General features: G+C 47.4%; 1 protein-coding gene across 2 annotated transcripts in view; it reads right to left on the reverse strand.

The window, feature by feature from the left end:
- Nucleotides 1-14841, reverse strand: part of ZBED4 (zinc finger BED-type containing 4) — a 34042-nt gene extending 19201 nt beyond the window's left edge. The window contains exon 1 of one of the 2 annotated variants that reach the window (XM_034986069.1): nucleotides 14628-14841. The gene's annotated coding sequence lies outside the window, so the exon portion shown is untranslated. Of the gene's footprint in view, nucleotides 1-13413; nucleotides 14273-14627 lie in introns of those variants that run through there. The other variant, XM_034986066.1, reaches the window with a different exon arrangement.
- Nucleotides 14842-15273: the final 432 nt, after the last annotated feature.

A 15273-nucleotide genomic window follows, 5' to 3' on the forward strand; every position in this document is an offset into this window, starting at 1 on the left:
TCAAGGACAGAGGGTGAAGGCGAGGGCAAAGTGCTCAAGGACAGAGGTGCACGCGCACACAGCCCCTAGCAGAGATGGCAGACACACCTGGCATTTAAGGAAGGCATTAAAGGAAATCTCTGACCAATCCTTAACTGACCACTAAGCTACCCAAGCAGAGACTTCAGTGGCCAAACACTACAAGGAACACAGGCTTTCTAGAATTCGTTCAGGAAAGCCATGAGAGAAACAGACTAAAACAAAATGAGACTCCAGCAATAACAATAAACATGAGAGGGAGAAGGATCTGATGTCCAGTTTTCAACAAAACCAATGTATTACAAAACATACAAAAAAAGCAGGAAAGTATGGCCTATACATGGGGGAAAAAAAAGTCCAAAGAAACTGTCCCTGAGAGGGCCCAGATGTTGGACTTACTAGACAAAGACTTTAAATCAAGCATTAGAAATCTGTTGACTGAATTAAAGGAAACAGTGTATAAAGACAACATATAAAATAAGGAATAACAAGCCTCACCGAATAAATATCAATACAGACAGAAAAATTATAGAAGAGAACCAAGCAGAAGTCACGACATTGAAATGTAGAAGTACAAGGGGAACATTCACTAGAGGAGTTCAGACTCATGCAGAAGAACCAGCAAACCTGTAGACAGGTCTGCAGGACAGTCGGACGGGAAGCCGGCAGAGCTGCGGAAGACCATCCATCGCCCTGCTGAGCAGCTACACAGACACCCATCTCACCCACACTCCCCTCACCTGCACACAAAACACCACATGTGAGGCCAGGAAACAAGCATTACTATGTTCCAAAGGGCCGAGACTATACAAGTATGTCCTTCACCCACAATGCAGTTAGATTATAAAACAGTAACAGAAGGGAATTTGAGAAATCAATAAATATTTGGAAATAAAAGTACATTTCTAAATAATCCATGTGTCAGAAAGAAATTACAAGGGAAATCAGAAAGTATTTTCATCTGCGGGGCACCTGGGTGGCTCAGTCGGTTAAGCGTCTGCCTTCAGCTCAGGTCATGATCCCAGGGTCCTGAGATCAAGTCCCGCATTGGGCTCCCTGCTCACGGGGAGCCTGCTTCTCCCTCTTCCACCCCTCCCCTGCCTGGGCTCTCTTGCTCTCTCTCTGTCAAATAAATAAATAAAATCTTAAGAAAAAAGTATTTTCATCCAAATGAAAGTAACATCACAACAAAATTTATAAGATGCTGAAGTGCTCAAAGAGAAATTTATAGCTTTCAATACCTGTATTAGAAAAGAAGAACCTCGAATCAATAACGTAAGCACTTCTTCAGAACATTCCACCCCAAAACCGTAGAATACATTCTTTTCACGTGCATATAGAGGGCCACAAATCTCAGTAAATTCCAAAAAACTAAAAGCATATAGGAGTGCTGACTCACTATGTTGTATACATGAAACTAACATCACACTGTATATTAACTAGAATTTAAACAAAAACTTAAAAAAACCCTGAAATCATACCATGCATGTAAAAAAAAAAAAAAAAGATAATGTAAGCATTCACCTTAAAAAATACTGCAAAAAAGGGCAGGAAAAGAGGCAATAATAAAGATTAGAATGGTATGAATGAAATGAAAAACTGAGAAAGGATACAGAATATCAACAAAACCAAAAGTTGATTCTTTTAAAAGACCGAGAAAACCAACAAATCCTTAACTAGATTAACCAAGACTACAAGACAAAGTTTGCGAAAATGTGGGAACGTTACCACTGATTCCTCACAAAGTGGAATATAAGAAAATACTATGAACAACTTGGTACCAACAACTTCAACAACTCAGGTACAATGGAAAAGTTCCTAGAAAGTAGTAAGTTACCAAGAGTGACTCGAGAAGAATTAGAAAACCAGAATGGACCTATAACAAGTACAAAAATTGAATCAGTGATTTAAAAATCTTCCTGCAAGAAAGTCATAGGCCCAAACGGCTTCACTTGTGAATTTTTTCAAGCATTTACAGAAGAAATACTACTGATACGTCACAAACTCTGAAAACAGAAGAGGATGGGATACTTTCCAGCTCAGTCTAAGAGACCACATCACCTCTATCCCAAAGCCAGACAAAAACAGCAAGAAGAACTACAGATCACTAGATACACAAAGGAGGCCCCAGTGTTTCCCACAGCACAAGAGGACCACAGGGAAGGAAGCACCATGAAGCCAGAAAATGTTGTCTAAGTCATATCTCCTTACATTAAAAAAACCTTAAAAAAACAAAAAAATTAGTATTATATAAAAATGCAACAGACAGAATAATGGGCCCCTCAGAAGTCCATGTCCTAACCCTCAAATCTGTGAGTATGCTGGGTTATATGGCAAGGAGGAATTATTAATCATGTGGAATTAAGGAAGATTATCCTAGCTTATTTGTGGGGATGCAGTGTGATCACAAGGGTCTTCCTGGTGGAAGAGGCAGAAGAGAGACAGGGAGTGACACCTTCAGAAGAAGGGCCAGGTTGGGGTGCCTGGGTGGCGCAGTTGGTTAAGCGTCTAACTTCGGCTCAGGTCATGATCTCAGGGTCCTGGGATCAAGCCCCACGTTGGGCTCCACACTTGAGGGGGGGTCTGCTTTTCCCTCTGCCCCCTCCCCACTGATGTGCATGCACTCTCTCTCCCATATATATAAATAAAACCTTAAAAAAAAAGAAAAAGGCCCACGCAATGTGGTGTTGCTGGTTTTGAAGACTCAGGAAGGGGCCCACTGGCCGAGAGATGCAGGCATCCTCCAGAAAGAAATGCAGCCTGCCAACAAGACCTTGATTTCAGCCCAGTGTGACCCATCTCAGATTTAACCTTCAAATTTATGCTGTTTTCAGCCACTCAGTTTGTGATATGATAATTTGTTACGGCAGCCAGAAAATGAATACAACAAGCAACAGAAAGAATTAAGGCCAAGTCTCACAAAAAGATGAGAGAAAAAATAATGAAGAGCAGAAAGCATCTCCAAAGATAATGAAAGAAGACCAGAAAACCATAACCTCAAATTAAACCATCTGAAAACTGCAACTTATTTCAAAAGAAGCTACAGACTTTTTTTAAAGATTTTATTTATTCATTTGAGAGACGGAGAGCAGGAGCATGAGCAGGGGAGAGAGGCTGAGGGAGAAGCAGACTCCCTGCTGAGCTGGGAGCCCAATGTGGGGCTTGATCCTGGGACCCCAGGATCACGACCTGAGCTGAAGGCAGACGCTTAACCATCTGAGCCACCCAGGTGCCCCAAGATATTTTAAAATAATACAAAAGGACAACCTAAGTCCGGCTAGAATACTGATATGAGGTTATCGGTCCTAAGAAAATATGAGAAATAAAAGTAAAGTACCATTCCAAGAATAAAGACTAAGTTAGAAGCACCATAAGAACAAATAAACTCCACAACTGATTTTACTTAAGAGAAACAGAAGAGGAAAGGAATATTTTTTTAATGAAAAAGAAATGAAGGAATAAAAAAGACCCCAGAGAAGCGAACTGAAAGGATGGTAAAGAAGATCCAACACACACATAATCAGAGCCCCTCCCCACCCTGCAAAAATGGAGGGGACAAAGCCAGGGAACAAAATACTAAAATCTTAAAACCCTTTCCTGAAATAAAACTTGTGGAGCCATCTGAATGAGAAATCCACGCCTAACAACACTAAAAAAGAATACTATTCAGGCAAAAAAACAAGGTCACTTACACAGGAAAGAAAGTAAAATTACCATGCATTTGATAGCAATGCTTTATGCTGGAAGACAAGAGAATAATATTTAAGGTATTCAAAGGAAAAAAACGTGAGCTGAGGATTTTACAGACAGTCAAACTGACTTTCAAGTACAGAGGACACATAAAAACTATCAACATGCAAGAATTCGAGTAATATTTTCCATGAGTCCTTCCTGAGAACCCTAGGAAAGAAGAGTTCTCAAGTAAAAGTCTAGAGACACTGGCAGAGGGACAGGTGTGAGCACTTAGCGTGTATTTACTTACAGAGCTAAGACTGACAAGGGTTTCTGGGAGAGATATGCTAGGCTCTGCAAGGACTATGGAGGACAGGAGATGGAGAGCAGGTCTCATGCAAACAGTGACGATACGTGCACAGTGCTACTGTGGGTCAGTCTGAGGCTGTGACACGTGCGGCGATGGGTACAGCAAACGAGCACTTAGTGATGGTCCAATATTCTCCTCTCCTCCATCCTGGAGAACGGGGGTTCCTGGTGGAGAAGGGAGGTGGGGATGCGAGATAAAAGGTCAAATAAACATGCTACCGTCTGTGACCAGCTCTGTCCACTGCACAGACCCAGAAACAACCACAAACCCAACAGCAACGAATGTCCCTAACATGCAGACTGGATCTGAAACGTCATTTCCCATCAACAAAGACCAGGGCTTCTTAACAGAATGGCTTATCCCAGGTCTGGGGCAGGAAGAATACATGACAAGCCTGGAGCATCTTGGCACACCAGAGAGCAAGGAACCTATGAGAACTAGCTAGAATTGTGTCAAAAGTGTCTGGGAGCTTATAAAGGCTCCCGTTACCCAAACATGAGACAACCTCAACATAAATAAGGACCATGAACAAGACATTAAAATTCATCCAATATGTTTAAATCTGAGTTCATAATACCAAAATAAAATCCTCAATAGGTCACCTTTGGAGGATGATAGAAAATTGATTCATTATTTTGAAAAGTGATGAAGAGAAGAATCAAGCATTTATCTTGGGTGTCCTATATGAAGTATAGAACTAGATAACCAAATAATAATGACACGTTCCTTTTACTACAAGTCCAGCTCATAAACAAAGAAGCAGTAACTCAGCCAGAACATCATCATTTTTTAACCTGTTACGAATTAATGCATGTATGTCTATACATCGCTGGCTTGGCCAACATCAAAAAAGAGAGACACCACGGGCGCCTGGGTGGCTCAGTTGGTTAAGCGACTGCCTTCGGCTCAGGTCATGATCCTGGAGTCCCAGGATCGAGTCCCGCATCGGGCTCCCTGCTCAGCGAGGAGCCTGCTTCTCCCTCTGACCCTCCCCCCCCTCATGTGCTCTCTCTCATTCTCGCTCTCTCAAATAAATAAGTAAATCTTTAAAAAAAAAAAAAAAAAAAAAGAGACACCAGGGGCATCTGGGTGTCTCTGTCAGTTAAGTGTCCTACTCTCGATCTCAGCTCAGGTCTTGATCTCAGGATCGTGAGTTCAAGCCCCGTACTGGCTCCGCACTGGGCATGGAGCCTACTTTTAAAAGAGAGAGAGAGACACCACACATTAGGTGCTTCCTCATGTAGGAGTTTTGCCAGAGGTCAAAAACCTGAATCTGGAGCACCTGGGTGGCTCAGTTGTTAAGCGTCTGCCTTTGGCTCAGGTCCTGATCCCAGAGTCCTGGGATCGAGCCCCACCATCGGGCTCCCTGCTCCGTGGGAAGCCTGCTTCTCCCGCTCCCACTCCCCCTGCTTGTGTTCCCATCTCGCTGTGTTTCCCTCTGTCAAATAAATAAATAAAATCTTAAAAAAAAGAAAAAAAACCAGACCTGAATCTGATCAAACCTCTATATCTAAGTACTGATTTACAGGAAACCAAGGATAGATCAAATTATACTGGAGGACCACCATCAGCAAAATCTAGGCTGGGAGAAACACAAGTCAACCACAAAAACTTCCATGGGAGCTGGGGGGTGAGCTACAGCATCTTCTTCTTTCTTTTTTTTTTTTTTTTTAAGATTTTATTTATTTGAGAGAGAGAGACATAGCGAGAGAGGGAACACAAGCAGGGGGAGCTGGAGAGGGAGAAGCAGGCTTTCCGCGGAGCAGGGAGCCCGATGCGGGGCTCAATCCCAGGACCCCTGGATCATGACCTGAGCCGAAGGCAGATGCTTAACGACTGAGCCACCCAGGCGCCCCTGGCATCTTCTGAATAAATAGGTGAAACTTAACTACTATTTGGAGGTATGCGATTCAGCCATCAAACTATGAAGAAAAGAAGGAGCTGCCATAATGGTGAGATCAGAAGTTACTTCTGTCAGGAGGAGGGAGGGACGGACACAGAACAGGGACAGGATACAAGGGAGGATTCTGGGCCTGGCCGAAGTTTCTTTCTTGACCAAAGCGATGGTCACAAAAATGTCCACCTTACAATAACCCCTCAAGCTGTACATTTACTTCATCCAGTTTCTGTGTCTGTGCTAGACTTTAAAATTAAAAAGGTTTTTTAAAAAAACAAACAAAAAAACTGGGACGCCTGGGTGGCTCAGTTAAGTGTGTGCTTTCGGCTCAGGTCATGATCCCAGGGTCCTGGCATCGAGTCCCGGTCGGGCTCCCTGCTCAGTGGGGAGTCTGCTTCTCCTTCTCCTGCTCCCCCTGCTTGTGCTCTGTCAAATAAATAAATAAGATCTCTAAACAAACAAACAAACAAAAACCACCTTATGAAACTACATTGAGGGCATCGTGGTATTGGTTCCAGGGGCCAAAAGACCAACACAGGCTGGGGAGCCCTGGACCAGACCCACACACCATGTCTGCACACACCTGATTTCTTATGCTGGAGATGCTGCAGAGCAGCGAGGAAGATGGATCTTTTCAATAAATGGGCCAGGACAATTCGATCGCTCTGTGGAAAAAACAACACTTGCCTCCTAGTTCACGTCATCCCCCAAATCACACTACACGGATGGTCACACTAAAGGCAAAACAATGAGGAATATAATAGAGAAAAATATCCTTCTAACCCTGATTTAGAGCAAAACAGAACTATTGAGGGAAGATGGGCAATCAGGCCACATTAAAATTAAGAAACTTAAAAATCAAGGAAATACAAATGAAAGCCACAACAATGTACGCCTTGTAAAATGGCTACACACACGCACACACTCTCTGACCTGATAATGCCAGATGTTGCTGATGGCCTGCGACAGACAAGTACGACCACCGCACCAGAACACGCCTGCCAGCATCTGGTAAAGCTGGTCTCACCCCATGACCACTCACAGGGTCTCACGCCAACAAGATGCCCGTGACACGGAGCAGAGGACGAGTCCAAAGACGCTCATGGCAGGACTCCTAACGGTCGGGAGCTGGCCACCGACGGCAGAAGCCCGCTGGGACAGACCCAGGCAGTGGGGATCCCACAGCAACGAAGATGAAGAGACCGCCATCATACCCAGCAACTACACTGGTGAGCACGAGCCAGACACCAAACAACACAGGCCGCGGGAGCTCCCGGATTCGAAGGACAGTGGACGAGCCGCGAAAATTATTAACTTCAGGGTTGGGGGGGCCGGGGGCACAGGGGCAATTTTCCATCTCTTGACTGGTGATGATTCACTGAGATGAGCACTTCTCTGCATGTATGTTACGCTTCACAAGAAGAGGTAAGGGGCGCCTGGGTGGCTCAGTGGGTCAGGTGGCCCACTCTGGACTTTGGCTCAGGTCATAAGCTCAGGGTCATGGGATTGAGCCCCGCGTCAGGCTCCATGCTGGGTGTGCATCTGCTTGTCCCTCCTCCTCTGCCTCTCACCCCACTCATGTACGTACTCTCTCTCTCTGTAAAATAAATAAATAAGTTAATAAATAAAATCTTTTTTATTTATTTTTTATTTTTTTAAAAGATTTTATTTATTTATTTGAGACAGAGAGAATGAGAGACAGAGAGCATGAGAGGGAGGAGGGTCAGAGGGAGAAGCAGACTCCCCGCCGAGCAGGGAGCCCGATGCGGGACTCGATCCCGGGACTCCAGGATCATGACCTGAGCCGAAGGCAGTCGCTTAACCAACTGAGCCACCCAGGCGCCCTAAAATCTTTTTTAAAAAATAGAAGAGTTAAAAGCTGGGAATCATCTACACATCCCTCAGCAGCTGCCATGTGAGTGCCCCCACGATGCATCTGTCCCACCTGAGCAGGAGGGAATGCCCCCCGCGGCGGCCCTCACGGCAGGTGAGAGGTCGGCCCGGACTGCCCTGGATGTAAGGGCACCCACACACGTACATGTCTGGAAGGGTATATAAAACTTCACTGCAATAATCATGAAAGACTTTCACTTTCTATTCTATGTATTTCTTTACTTCTTGACTAATTTGCTCATATTATTTCATAATCATAAATAGCAACTATGTTGCTAATTTCGGAAAAATACTGTCATTTGATCCAGCAGTTTACTATTGAAGAAAATAATGTTTTTCTACTATTTCAGCACAAATTAAAGGAAAAAAAGAAGCATGTTATCTTTGGTTTTCAAACCACAAAAGGATTATGTTACTGTGGCAGTTTTGATAATTTTACATATGTGTAAAGAATAATTTGGTTTTTGCCACCTGCCCCAAAACTCAGGAGGGGATTTATGTGGATGGCATCTGGAACCAACACCATGATTCTGACTCTATTCTCCAGCAAACAGAAATAGGGTAATCAACGACAACGCGTTAACACAGAATCCTTCCGTTAACAACTTGCAGCCTGGGTCCCCCAAGACAGGAGGCAGCCCCAGCTCTCTACAGCCCGAGGGCTACCCAGATGCTGGGCACTCCCGCGGTGAAGGCAATAACGTCATACTCTGACAGTAAGCACAGCAATCCCAAATTATGACGAGAGCCAAGAGACGGGAGAGGAGAGACACCCAAAACCAAAGTCTTCTGAACTTATTTTACTTTTCATTTCAAACACAAAAATACCAAAAAGTAAAAGACAGCTAATCAGAGGTTCCTTTCCGTAGGCTAGAAAAAGTAAAATGCATGGAAATGTTCTGACTTGGAGAATCTACTGTTATTTTTTATTGAAAGAGTGAAAGAAACCACCTTCCAACTACTCGGATGTGGAAGGCAGGGGCAGAGCGGCCCGGCTCCCGCCCGGCAGCTACTCACACTCGGTGACTTACTAACATAGTCGTCTATTTCATGATCTCAAACACTTTGGCTACCAACCATATCCGATTTAGTAAAGTATATTTTTCCACTTTTCACATCCGAACTGAAGCATATTAAAGGAACACTACTCCAAGAACTAGATCTCACTGGGTCAGACTGGCAAAGACCCAGAGCTGGGAAACTCCCTGTCCGCGAGGCTGTGGAAAGCACTCACGGGACCACACGCGTGGTGGGGCACGCGAGGCACATGGAAACACCTCCTACAAGCACATCCCTGGACCCAGCAATCCCACCGCTAGGACCAGAGCCCCAGGACAGCACGCCTCAAGCAGAAAACAACACGGGCCCCAGTTGTCACCACAGCACGCCCCAGTCCGCGCTGGAAAACCACTCCACACCCATCAGGAAGGGCTGCTACAGTCACAGACGTGGTGAATAAAGAAGCGGGACACACACAGTGTAAACAGTTCGTGCTACTACCTTTTATGACAGACGAGAGAGGAAACCAAGATTTTTGCAGGAAAAACAGAAATAAAAACGGCTGCCTGCCTATAAAGAGTGGAGATGTGAAATCTCTGATCATATCTTTCATATGATTTTGACTTTTGAGCCATGTAACGATTTTGAACATAAAGATAAAATTTAAAAATTCCAAATCTGAAACAAAAAAACCTAACTGTATATCAAATGGGGAACACAACCACAGACAAAAGAATATTCATCAAGAGGCTTGTTTCCAAACACAGCACTTAATCCTCAACATAATATGTACTAAGAACCAAAGGAACTTAAAAACAAAAGCACTGTAGGGGTGCCTGGCTGGCTCAGTCCGTGGAGGGTCAACTCCTGATTTTAGGGTCTTGAGTTCGAGGCCTACGGTGGGTGTGTGTGGAGATTACTTAAAAATAAAATCTTAAAAACAGACAAACACCAAAACACCTTAAACTCTGCTAAGGAGTCCCATTAGTAGTGGCAACACAATACAGTAATTTTACACCCTATTTTATGTATACTTGAGCATAAAATAACTATGCCAACGACATTAAGAATCAAGATTTTCAGGATAAGAAAAGGATAAATTTTAAAAATCAAAGAAATTAAGTAAAACCATATAATTTCAAACTTGTATTGAAAATATCATTGGAACTTACCATGTTTTAAACAAGCGTTTCCTAGTTCTGTTCATGAGATAGGTGCTTACAGCCACAATAATAGGCAAACACAGTGCACACACCAACACTTTTCTGCGTGGAAAGGGACCGCAGCACTTGGGAGCAACCTCGGCCGGCAGGTCAGGGCCTGCAGGTCGGGAAGGGAGGGCAAGGGGCCAGAGCAGTGCTCTCAGAACGATGCTGATGCCGCGGGAGGACCAGGAGCCTGCGCAGCGGGGCGCCCAGCTGCTCAGCTACAACCGTGTGAACATCCAAACACAAACACGAGCCTTTAATAGGCCCCAGTACAATGAATAAATAAAAACCCATTACTCTGCACTGATATTCAAGAAAGAAAAAGGAAGAACGGCAGCATTTACCACAGTGAAGCTAAATGTCAGGAGCACTGCTCCCCCGATGAGTAGTGACAAAGAGGGAGGGTCCAGCATTTTCCCTCTCGTCTCAGGACGCCCAGATGAGGGAACACAGATAAAGAACAAGGGAAGCTGGTGTCAGTACCAGCAGGACAGCCCCCCAGAAGGTGCGGCAGGAAGCACAGAGCATCGCCTTGGTGAAAATGTGCCGCCTGCCTCCAAGTGAGCCTCTTACCACCAGACCACAGCACACGGGGAGCACGGGGAGCAGAGGAACAAGATAAACGGCACAGTGCAAAACAGATCCAGAACACGGGGCACTCACAAGACAACTGGTCTAGTCTCTTCTTTTTTTTTTTTTTAAAGATTTTATTGATTTATTCGACAGAGAGAGACAGCGAGAGAGGGAACACAAGCAGGAGGAGTGGGAGAGGGAGAAGCAGGCTTCCCGCGGAGCAGGGAGCCCGATGTGGGGCTCGATCCCAGGACCCCGGGCTCGTGACCTGAGCCGAAGGCAGACGCTTAACGACTGAGCCACCCAGGTGCCCCTGGCCTAGTCTCTTCAAAAAGTCAATGTCATGGAGGCATTTTTCTGCAAAGAAAAGAAACTAAAGAGACGTAACAGCCAATAATGACCTAGACTCAATTCTGGTTTGGAGACATCAGCTCCCAAAGACCACTGGGGGCAAGTGGGGGGATGGAGGCAGGGACTGGCCTGGGCCCTGTCCTAGACGTGGTCAGTGATGGTGTGTAGGTCCTACAGAAGAGTCCCTTTCTGCCTCTTCTTTGGAGAAAAGGACATTTAGGGGTGACATGCTGGGATATCTGCAATTTCCTTCGGAAAAGTTTGGCAAGCACCAGATGGGCAGAAGGTAGCAGTCACAGCAACATTCTCACAAGTGCTCTCTGTAAGTCGGAAACATCATAATAGAATCTTCCAAACACTGAAGCACAGTTGTGTCCAGCTCAGGGTTCACACGCTCTCAACGAATCGAGCCACAGCGACACTCCTGCCTAGTTCACACTGGGAGACAACAGTCTTCCCACCAAGGTCATAAATTCAGACCTGGCCTAGGTCTGAGAGTACCTTTTGCATATTCTGAGCACGTGTCACCATGACGAACACGTCCTGGGGTGGCTAGAGCATCAAGTGCCTCAGCCACTGTGCTCACACAACGAGAAACTGTAATCCAGCCCCAGTTGCGCAGAGATGGGGGACAGAACCGAGAGCCAGGGATAGCTGCTAAGGGTTAAACTCCAGAAACCCAGAACCAGAGCCCTTTCCATAAGATGTAGTCAGAAATCGTGATAAGGCTACCTTGGAAACAAAGCACATTCCAAAGCAAGCAAACAGACCATGCTAAGGTCAGCCGGTCCCTGTTCTGTCCCTGAAATGTTCTGGGTCACAGACCAGGGCTATTTGGGTGGTTCTGCTCACTCGTTTTGTGGGTCCCCTTTACCCAACACCAGCACCCTTGCTGCTTACCTCTTCCCACAGGGACCAGGGCAGTCCCACGAGGGATAGGTGTGAAACTGCTGCTGTGGCTGGAAGCTACCAAGAGTTTTTAAAGCGTCCTTTTACTTACAGGATGTGGAATATGGCCTCTGCGAGAGAGTAACTGGAGCTCTCCCGGAAGAGCTCACTGTTTCCGACGCTGCTCCCTCGCGAGGCAATCAAGTGAGCAGACTGTAAGGTGAGGATCAGTTAACAGTGGCCTTGGATGAAAACTCAGTCCCTCGTGGTTTACATCTGTGGGGGCGGTGAAGCAGGACAGAGCAGGTGCAGGGCCTCACAGCCAAGGGGCCAGGTCCTCCCCGTCCAGATCAAGCAGCCATTGCCTAGCGAGCGCCGCGGTGGGCCAACAGGGGACAGCCCGCCCCACCCCAGCCCCAGGCTGCCATCAGCGGTGAGAGGCTCTGTGAAGTTTCTTTTCTGAAGCTCCATCAGGAGCACAGGCTGCTGCAGACCCAGAGGTACCCATGGGATTCGAGCTCAAGCAGAGGGGTCAGCCTCTCCACCGCACTGATGCTTCTTCCTTGGGGCCTCCATCCGTGGCCCCAGACCCCTCAGGGTCGGACTCCCTCTAAAAAGAGGTCTTCTTGGAACATACTTCTCAAGCAGAAACTGCCCATCACCTCTGTCTACGCCTGCCTGTACTTTTCCTGGAAGCACTCGCTGGGCCTTTTTCTTTGGTTTAAGTCTATTCCCAGGATCACTGCTCAGGTTCCCTGAGGGCAAGGCCTTCTTTTCCAAAACCACCGCTGCCCGCTGCAGACAGAACCATGGTAGGTAGAGAGCAAGAGGCCAGAATCCTCACAGAGTCAAGCACCTCTGTGTCTCCCAGGACCCTCTGCCTCAGAAATAGGGAGCACGAGAAGGAAAGGCTTTGTTTTTCTCCTAGCAGTGCCTTCCGGAATTTGAGCCACCAAAAGCACATTATCAAATAATTAACAAGGAAGTGATCTGAGCCATTTCAGAGTGAAGAAACATCTGGGTGCTGGAAAGTGGGGTGAGGGAGAAGGGCAGGAAAGACAGGGGTATAAGGAGGGTGAGCCCCTGGGAGGGGCGTGGACTGGAGATCTGTGGAGTCCCGACACTGCAGAGGCTACGGGACGGCCAGGGCCAGAGGCACACTGTGACTCTTTATGTAGCTAAACTCACTAAAACACAGAATGTAAATAAGAAAACGGATTCCGACAGCTTATGTGCTCGAGCCCTGAGATTTAAATAGTGCCTTAAAAACCAAATAGTAATTAGAAGAACGACAGTCGCAGACTCGAAACTCTGTGTTTTGTGCAGAGAAGCTCAGAAGGAAACAGAATGCTGGTAAAGGAGAGCCATCTGAGGCTCTGGCGCCATGTCAGCACCATGTCCGCCATCATTCACCTGCTTCCCTCCCCTCGCAAGGCAATCCTCCCACGGAAGAAGGAAATCAGACCAGAATTCACAAACCGAAGGAGCTGAGGCCAGGCAAAGAAAAGCTGAAAACGCAGAGGGAAGCCAAGGCGTGCACTGACCATGACCACTGTCCGCCTGCTGCAGGAGCTCCACCTCCCAGCGCGCTCACTCTCCAAAGTCTGTGCTGGACAGGGCCTGAAATGCAGATGCACACATTCCGTCCACTCAGTGATACCGCACAGCAGCTTCACGGCACAGACACAGAATTCAAGCAATTGCCCTCATAATGTATTTTAAATCTTTCTCCAGGGTGCTAGAACATTCTTTCCACAGTGTGACTTACTTACAAGCCTCCTTGTTTGCACGTAGTGACATTAAAGAAGAGAGCAGAGTCCTCAAGTCCAAAATATCAGAAAGAACCAGAGCAAACAGTGTGTGCGGGAGGGGACGGCTGTCAGATAATCACCTGTCAGGTAGACTAAGAGTCCCAGCTTTTTTCCAACACAGGGGATTAACTCTGTCCTTTGAGACGTTCTGGATTCACAGAACATGTCTTACCTTGTGCTAGATCTTGTACTGAGAAAACGTAAAAGCATGACAGGGAGGTGGCCTGCGTAAGGGTTTGGGGAGGTGTGTGTCCCTGCACCAACGTCCCACTGGAAGCTCTCAGAGTGGAGTCCAACTCCCGTGAGAGCTTTCATCTCAAAAGGTAGCTTTGTTTAGTGACCAACTGAAATTTGGCTTATTCATAGTACTTTTTTAAAGACTCCAACTAAATCCTTTCAAGTCTCCTAATTTTATCACCATGATATAGACAAAACAAATATTAATATTTCTATATAAAAAGTCACAAAGGATGCCCTTGCCAACAAACCTGCCTCATTAAAGTCTGAAGTGGGTTTTTTTAGAAGATTTTATTTATTTATTTGAGCGTGAAAGTGTGAGCACAAGCAGGGGGGAGGCAGAGGCAGAGCGAGGAGCAGGGAGCCCGATCCCAGGACCCCGAGACCATGACCTGAGCTGAAGGCAGAGGCTCAACCATCTGAGCCACCCAGGCGTCGCTGAAGTGGGTTTTGTAAAAACTATGCACTTGATCTAGTCAGCGTTAACTTCAAAACAAACAACTTCCCTTTTTCCTTTACAAAGAGAAAGCCAGCAGACGCTGCTCCCGATGGCCCAGCCCGGCAGTAACTTGCTTCCAGAGCGGTGCACGTGTGCACGGAGGGTCACCCCCACACCCGAGCAAGCACAGGGGCCGCGGCGGGCCCAGGGCGCCCTCCGGCAAGGGGGCGGGGGGATGCGGCTCACAGAAAAAGGGCGAAGGAAGACGCACCGAGGACCGAGTTTGGGTCTAGGAACCCGACTGCGGTTGAAGAGCATGTGCAATTACACTTTGCAACTTGGTTCCCGTCTATCCGTGGAATCTGAGCGGCGGCACCGCGACACGGAGACGACAACTAACGAGCTCACAAGCATGTGCTTCCTGAGGCATTTAACTGACGCCGTTGGCGGTCTCTTCCTGGAAATACCCTTGAGAACGAAATACATCTAGGAAACTGCCCCCAGAGCAATTTCTAAGCACCTCGCAGTAGCGGCGGCGGACAAAGTGCCTGGAGGAGGCTCGAGGAGCCCCAGCAGCCCGGCCGGGCCCCCGGCACCTGACCCCCGGCCCGGCCCCCCAGCAGCCGACCCCCCCCGGCCCGGGCGGCGGGCCGCACCAACTTTCCACCACTTGAGGTGTTTTGTCAACAAAACGCTGCCGTCCGGAAAACGCTCCTTGGGCGCGACCTGCCCGGCCCCGCCGCGCGCCAGCTGTCAGCCGGGGGGCCCGGGGGCGGGGGCGCGGCCCGGGGGTCCTGGGGTCCTGGGGTCCTGGGGTCCGGGCCGGCCCAGGCGCTTCGGGCCCCGCGGCCGAGGCGGGCCGAGGCGGGCGGCCGGGGCGGGGTCCGGGCCACGGGAGGCCGCGCCCGCGCCCCCGA

This window comes from Mirounga leonina, unplaced genomic scaffold, assembly GCF_011800145.1.
Source record: "Mirounga leonina isolate KUSES-001 unplaced genomic scaffold, KU_Mleo_1.0 Mir_375, whole genome shotgun sequence".
NCBI lineage: Eukaryota > Metazoa > Chordata > Mammalia > Carnivora > Phocidae > Mirounga > Mirounga leonina.